At 33.3% G+C, this 8,616-nt stretch overlaps 1 long non-coding RNA gene across 2 annotated transcripts; it reads right to left on the bottom strand.

The window, feature by feature from the left end:
- Nucleotides 1-1,308: 1,308 nt before the first annotated feature.
- Nucleotides 1,309-3,118, bottom strand: LOC141627695 (uncharacterized). 2 transcript variants are annotated; one of them, XR_012537056.1, is made up of 3 exons: nucleotides 2,898-3,118; nucleotides 2,119-2,176; nucleotides 1,309-1,551 (listed from the first exon to the last, which is right to left on the bottom strand). It is a non-coding gene; the product is annotated as an uncharacterized LOC141627695 (long non-coding RNA). The 2 variants fall into 2 exon arrangements; XR_012537057.1 differs by having other exon boundaries at nucleotides 1,309-1,480.
- Between the last annotated feature and the right edge of the window lie 5,498 nt (nucleotides 3,119-8,616).

The raw sequence follows: 8,616 nt of genomic DNA, 5'->3' as shown, positions 1-8,616 counted from the left end.
TAAACTTTATAGTTTATTAGATGTATAGAGATGTTAATTATTTAACATTTACGGAGGGAGTAGTAAAAGTAACAATGATTACCGGCAAGTAGTGAAATGTTATTACTATTATTTCATTAATAAGAATAAAATATTAATAGCGAGAGTAGTGAATTTGTCTCAAAATTTATTTCATCGTAATTTTAGGATATGTCATAGAAAAATATATTAATGATAAATTTATGGGTTATGCAACTTTAAGTAATTTTATTTAATGAAAAAAAAAATCAATATATCTATCTATATTATTAAAGGAAGCTTTTTTCGAGCGATTACAGCGAGTCCAATTTTAGGGAAACACCTAAAACACTTCGAGCTATATTAAAGTCTTTAAATTTTATAAAATACTAAAGTAAATATTTAATAAATATTTAAGAATTAAGAGGATAAACTTCATAAATCAGATAAGAAATAAACTGTATGAACAACTAAACATATTCTAATTCACGTGAAATACTTTAGATAGATCTATCCTAAAGATTTTGTGATTAGATTTCACACATAATGTTCATCTCTAAATCGTTGATAGTTTATGAATTGAAGTCAACTGCAATTAATTTGATTAGATTTCACACTTAATTAATTAATGAATTAAAATGAGCCTAAAAAATAGATAAGATTGTTATACATATTATATAAAAAAAAGACTTCTATTAGACTTCAAATAACTTTGTGATATGACAAATAACTTTATAACAAAACAAATGTAAACCGTATATATACATGCATAATTGAATCATATTTGTACAAAAAAAAATTGAATCAAATTCCTACAATTCTCTCACGTTTCTAATATCTTATGATTGCATCTTATATGAATGTTTTTAGCTCTAACTTTGATTGTGTATTTGTGTATGTATCAATTGGTTTTTATAAAGGTATGTTACAATGATACTAATAATATTGTTTACAATAATTTCAGGTACAATCCAGATTGTACATATAATTTGAGTGTTCAATTTAGAAAAGAAATAAGTTTCGGGTGATTTATAATTATCGGTATGTGTTTAATTAACGCCTCAATTGTTCTATAGTACATACACAAATAAAAGGTAACCACGAACGGTATGGTGTTTTATATATCTTAAATTCCTATGCTTCGCTCTAGCGTTTTATAAATCTTTGTACAATACTGTAACACCCCCATTTATCTAAGAGCCTTTAGCAAGACATTCCTAGATAAATAGGACTGTTACCATCTCGGTTTTCCGAAGTAATGAATAACAAAGTCCAACTCACCAAAGTACTTTAAATAAAATTTTAGCGATTACATGTTCAATACAAATTAACCAACTAAACTTAACATAAATTAAAGTACATCTCGCAACGGAAATAATAAAGTGATTAGATAATCTATGTGGTCTAAACTTCTAGGTAGGCTGGTCAAGTCCTCTCGCATTCCCATAATCTCCCAAGTCGGCTAATCTTTAGTACGTCAAATCTGCTCCCCATTATGGTTCATCAGAGGTGTTCACGAATACACAGTCAACCACGAGGTTGAGTAGGGACTAACTAAACAACACAATAACAAATACTGAAAATAAATAAGACATAAATAAAGACAACAGTGTTAGCACAATAATAATAAATCCAGCTCAGTCAATATAATCACAAATTACGGTGACACTAATAACATTCATCCATCCATATTATACTCCAATCACATACACTTCTCCCAAACTCCGTCTTAACGCTTCCTCAGCTCCGAATGTGCACATTTTCCTAGTGGTGAGCCTACTAGAGAAGAGACTCTGAGGGGCGGCCAGTGATCAACTGACGCCACAAGGACTAGCGGTTGCTCAGACCGGTCCCTTCAAATAGTAACCAAGGACTAGCGGTATATCGGTCCCTTCAAATAATAACCAAGGACTAGCGGTATATCGGTCCCTTCAACAAATAACTCAAAAGGACTAGCAGTTCGGTCCCTTCAATCACAATACGACAATCACCACTACTCATAAGCAATCCAACTCCATGTTCTCAACTTCACATCCGTAATCACAATCGCAATATAAAAACAACCACATATATGAACAATTAACAAACAGATAAATATAAGTTGAGTAGGATAATCCCTACCTTTTACCAAATCCGAGCGCGCAAGCCAATTAAAAATGATCCTTTACAAAGTCGGGTCCTACAATTATAACATGTACTAATTAATTTACTAATTAATTAACCATTATTATACCTTAATTAACCTATGCATTTCCTTTGTTTCATTTTTCGATTTATGTGGTTCATAGAATAAGACAAATTAGAAGCTAGTATTATTATTAAGACCATCACCCACTCCAAATACAACACCCCTCGTCTTCAACCCTTCACTCCGCATACAAACGAACTACCAATACATACACCTCCACTACACAAGCACTCGCCTCTGACCATGATTTAGACACCTCCTCACACTGCACTACCGGCACAACACCACCACACGATCCACATGCTACAGCCAGTGCCATCGCTCGGCACCAACCTCAAAGCACAGACATCACAATTATCCGGTAAAAAAAACAGGGCACCTATATGTACGACATCGCCGCGACGGCAACCAACCAGTCTGTCATTACCATAGCTACGGGTCCCTTCACCTTACCAACCCATCACACCCATTCCGTACAACAATCCGAACATACAAGGCTCGCGTTCCCGACAAAATTTACCGCACCAAAACAAGGTAGTGCGGCCTGTCTTAAACATCATATTTAATCCTAAAACCGACCTCGGAACGTCCCTGAAATAGGCCTTACACCAAGCTATCCTACCTACTGTATTTACCGGTGACATCGCTACTAACGTTTGATTTAAAACGGTCTTACATCTACTAACATAATAAACAAGATGAATACGCTTACCTTAACTAGTCTCGGGAACAATGACGACGGAAGGATAGAATGGTGAATAGTACGGTACGGTTAGGCTTGTGTTGAGGTCGTCGAGCAGGTGCTTGATCGATCGCGCCCGCTATCCTATTGTCTTCGTGCTTCTCTTTCTTACTCCCCCCTTGTTTTTCTATTTGATTGTTTTAGCTGCTAATAATGACGGAGGAAGGTTGGCTAATAGGGTTTTGACGAATTTCGATTCCTACTGCTAAAATAATACGGAGTATAGTATATGGATTACTTTCGCACACCGAGTAATTATTAAGTATCCTCTTTCTATAAAATCTGAAGCATTTAGAGTAATGCTATTGGCTCCTTATTTTCAGGGATCTATTTTTTTGCCCCACGTCCACTGTCTGATTTAATTACTCTCTTTGATTTCAGCCAATTATTTTGATTCCTAATTTAGACAATTCAAAAGCAGAAACTCTTAAAACAATTACAAATATTATAAATTTATAAATTACAAAAATGAACAAATTATCACATTTCTAAATTTAAATTCTAAAAATACATGAACTCCTCTTTTTAAACTTTTACTGTAAACAAAACATTAAAAATAATTTTAAACTATAGCCTAAATACCAAAAATATAAAAGTAAACCGAAACAGAAAAGCCCAAAAAAATCATGGAAACAAACGATGTGAAAAAAAATTTAAAAACTATTTGTGCGGGAAAATAATGATCATATCATCAATTAAAACTAAAATCGATGAGAGTAAAAGTACTATGCAAACAAAAAAACGAAAATATCATTTGATTAAAAAAAAAGGAATGAATATTAAATTTTAATTCATGGTAAAAATTAAAAAACTAAGAATGCATGCTATTAAATTTTATGGTATCCCTATATAGCTCTAAAGCCAGGCGGACGGATAGGAAGACTGTGAAATTTATTAGTGACACGAAGTTACCGTAAAATAATCTACTATAAAAAACTGAGTTGGATTTTGAAAATTTTAATAGAATTAATGAGACGAGGGAGGAGTAGATTTGATGAGGGAGGAGTAGATTAGATGAGGGAGAGAGAAAGGGAAGCGACGGAAGATTAATTGAGAGGCTCAAATGATGTATTAGGTCCAATAGGATGATTGGGAGTATATAATATAACTCATAAATGAGTAAACCGACCCAAGTGATATATGGGTTCTCTTAATAAGTATAAGGCTCCGTTTGACACGACATTTCAGGTAGTTTATTTGACCAAAATAACTTATTTGACCAAAATTTCAGCTACCTGATTTTTTTGGAAGTGTTTGGCAAGTAGCTGATTTGGTCAAATAAGGTACCTGAAATGAAATGCTACCTCGGGTAGCATTTGAGAAATCAGGTACCTGAAATGACTTATTTTCCATTTTGTACCCCTTTATTCTATAATATTAAATAATTTTTATATCCTATTCCGTCATTTTACCAAAATCAGCTACCTTTTCAGCTAATTTGTCAAACACATTTTTATATAATCAGTTACCTTATCAGCTCCTATTTTTCAGCTACCTTATCAGTTACCTTTTCAGGTTTCGGTTAGCTTTTCAGTTTTCAGCTACCTTTTCAGGTTTCAGCTACCTTTTCAGGTAGTTTTGCCAAATAGAACCTAAGCATCACGTGTTTTACTAGGCTCGGGCTGATTTGTGATATTTTTGTTTGATTTGGTTGGTATTTGGGATGATGCTAGACTGTCAAATTTTGACCTTATCCGTAAACTCGACGCGACCCATTTTTTCAGGGTCAAGACCCGAAAATTTTGACCCGACGACCCGTTTGACCCGAACCCGAAATGACCCGTTATTTTAAGATTGAGGCCCGATCCGAACGGGTCGACCCGTTGGATCAAAGGTAAATCAAGAATTTTATTAAAATATAAATATTTATATATTATATTTGAAAATATAGTTAAAAAAATTATTTATTTATTAATTAAAAATACAAACATAATTAAAAATTTAATTTTATATAACTTTTATAATATTTATTAATAAAATAATTATTAAAAGCTTTATTTTAATAATTATGTTAATGACTCATTATAATTAATGTAAACATTGAATATGATTAAATATTGATTTTAAATATGTTTTACATTTTAAAAAAAAAAAATATTTTTTTGAACAAAAAAATCCTTAAAAAGGGCGTTAGAAATTATTTCATGACCCGTATTCTGACTCTAACCCGACCCGTATTCGACCCGCCCGACCCGTTTGACAGGTCTAGATAATGCAACATTGGTATTTGGACTAATTTAGTTACGTGTTAGACCGTTTATGCGATATTTAATTGAACCTTTACTTTAGTTAATTTAATCTTTATAAACATATAGATTGGTTAACCATACAACAATAACATGATATTATACTATGTATATATTTATAAATTAAGTTCATTATTGAATAAGCAACAAAGATATCTTATTACAAAGAAATAACGAGTATTTGTTCAATATATATTCATTGTAACAAAACTCTTGAATACCTATTTACTTTTTTTTTTTGGAAAACTTGAAAATTATATGTTGCATAGTTATACGACGTATCGTTCAAATACTAAAAATATTACACCTAAGTATAAAAGGATCAGCAAACAAATATTGTGACACCCTTAAATCTAGCCTTAAATAATTACGTAAATTCTACAGAAAAACTGGTAGGATATGTTTGTAAATGGTTCAACTAGTCAAAAACCTGTAATTTCAAAAAAATTTCTTCCTAAACCATTCACAACCAATCCAACTCCAAAAGAGTGTCAAAACCGTGCAAAAGCTGATAAACTAATTTACATACATAACTAAAGACGCGGAAATATAAGGATACAAACCAACATAGAAAAGGGAGACATATGTCCCTTCAAATTATATACAAAACCAAAGTAGAAAAGGTTTACTAAAAGAATAGCCAAACTAGGTCCAAGGTTCCTTGCTCACTAGCTCGCCTCGTGACCCCAACAAAGCATCAACGACCCACAATCGCATTTTATACAAACACGAAAGCCACAATTCAGGTGGGGAGTAACTTCAGTCCTCCCACCACGAATCGTCAAAATTAATGTAACATGTAATGTAACATGTAAACAATATGATAAACCATGTAATTATCACGTAATCTAACCTATGACCCCTAAACTGACCAAACTAAACTATCATGTGAATCATATAATTCAAATAGTAATCCAAACTTTATCAATCAGAACTCAAACTTACATCTCACCTATTACAGATTCATAAAATCACCATACAAGAAAGGGCAATATATCAAAGACAGGCATAAGTTCTTAGCACGGTCAATAGTCACTTTGTAACTCGAGTCTATACCACGAGGTAGGGAAGGTAATCGAACCGGTATCTTGGCTCAGCGGTTAATATTAATAAAACATGGCCAAGACACAACACAACCCTAGCCTAAAATCTGCGCAGACCTAGACATGCGGATACACACCACCGCACCCAAGACCCACAATTTTTCTAAAACAAAGTGAGTACCCTAAGGAGTCCACCAAAGGGTTGGCTAGTACTTAAGCTGACCACTTACTAACAAAATAAGTAACGAAGTCATGCCCCAACTTGGATATAAATCCACTAGTCAGAACACAAAGGCTATTAAGCAAAGAACATATACTCGTCAGAGACTATAAAGACCTATCTATGATGAAGGCCGAAATACTCACCTAGGACCTAGTCACAAATAGTCCCGACTTGAATACTTTAGCCCACACCACACAAGACAAGTAAGACACTCACTTAACCATAAGAGGACAAAAAGTCCAACTTACCAACCTAAATGCTAACATTCTATCATGTGAAAGGCTATATAAATGTCTATTCAGCAGATAAACCAACAGAATCCTCAATACCAATTTCCAATTCTAACAATATTAACCATATTAAAGGCTTCGGGGAATCTAGGGCCGTTTTTACAATATAGGAAACTACTTAAAATTCAACTAACTACACATGTGAAATAGAGATATAATAAATGGCCTAAAGCAAGAAAAAGGCCGATTATCTAATTCATTCAACCGAATTTTTACCCGCAACCCCACCTGCGACAGGCAGTGCGGGTTAAATTGCGGTGACCAATCACTCAATTAATCGACATCGCATCGATCAAAGGGACTAAGGCTCAGTTTTCGGCACAATCAACAAAACATTACAATTATCGCTATAAAATTCCTTTCGAGCCTATTAATTACAATTTCATTTTGTAAACTATCCTAACATGTGATAACTATTAATATAAGCACAATTTTACCATTAACATAATTTTTGTTACTAGTATGATTCAATTCCTAAAGTGTACTCATACTAACTATGTTATTAATAAACCTGAAATGACAAATTTGCATGGAAAACCGCGAAACAAGCAACGGACCGACCCGGGCCAACCGTGGGCTAGCCGTGGGCACTGCCACTGCCTCGCCGCCGTCCCCCCCCCTACACCACCATTTTTTTCCATTTTTATTTAGTAAAAGACCGTCTGAACATTAATTAATCGTTCCCAATTCAACTTTGTTAATTTAAACTAACAAAAGGCATAATTTAAGCATACATGCAACAAATTTTAACATGTGAAAACTACTACTCAAATAAAAATTCACCAAACATACAAAAATCAAAAACATGTGACGATCTTTCGTCGAGTAACTCGAAATATGTTACCTTAAGCTAGAAAATGAGCAATTAGCACCTTAAAACCCAAACCCTAACAAGCACTAGCCGCTATCCTCGACAATATACGAGTCCCCGAACTCGTCCTTCAAATCTTCACCTAATTAAACAATAAAAACACCATAAATAAGCACCAAAACCGAAAATACCGAAATTTCATCTTAAAACAACTTAATGAAAACTGAAATTAAATTATACCAAGTTGTAGATCGCGACGAGGGGATTCCGGAAAGGTAAATTATGCGAAAAACCGATAAGAAACGCAAAAGTTATGGTGAAATTAAGCTTGAATTTGGGTAAAATGGTGTTTGGAAGATTGAGGAAGATGAAGGAAAGAAAAAATCAGAAAAATAGAAAGGGAAGGGGGAGGTGCCGCGTGAAAGGGAAGAGGAAAGGAGGAAAGACGGGTTTAAGTCGGGATTTTTACGAGTCGGTTTTGGCTCGTTTCGATAATAATTAAAACCGTAGGTCAAATGCAAATTCCGACAAGACCAAAGTTTTTAAACACGAGATTACAAGAAAATTGAGTATTCATACGACCCATTTCCAAATCCGTTTACCCAACGTTCAAAAGAATTGTCATTTTCCCCCCCGATACGCCCTTATTTCGAAATAAAAAGTTTTACACGGTTTAAACTATTTTTAAACATTTCGAAACTATCAAAATAAATACTTTTCTTCAAAATATAATAAAATTATATTTCTTTGAATTATTTTTACTTTAATTACTTTAAATATCAAATTTTATTTGATTAATAAATTATTTTCAAAATATATTAACGATCCAAATTACGGGCGTTACAATCACCCTCCTTTTAAAAAGTTTCGCCCTCGAAACTTAGAAGGAGAAATTATAGTTATAAGAAAATATAGGTATCTTTTCAATGAAACGGTGATACTCTTGTTGATCAGACAAGAACATCCATATTCATATCAAGATATAAAAATATTTCTACACCAATAAATGAGAAAACCCATTATTGGGACGTCTCCAACAACGAGATTTAACATTCACTAATGTTAAAACCATTAAA

The sequence above is a fragment of the Silene latifolia genome, chromosome Y, assembly GCF_048544455.1.
Source record: "Silene latifolia isolate original U9 population chromosome Y, ASM4854445v1, whole genome shotgun sequence".
NCBI lineage: Eukaryota > Viridiplantae > Streptophyta > Magnoliopsida > Caryophyllales > Caryophyllaceae > Silene > Silene latifolia.
This window is presented reverse-complemented; position numbering and strand designations above follow the sequence as displayed.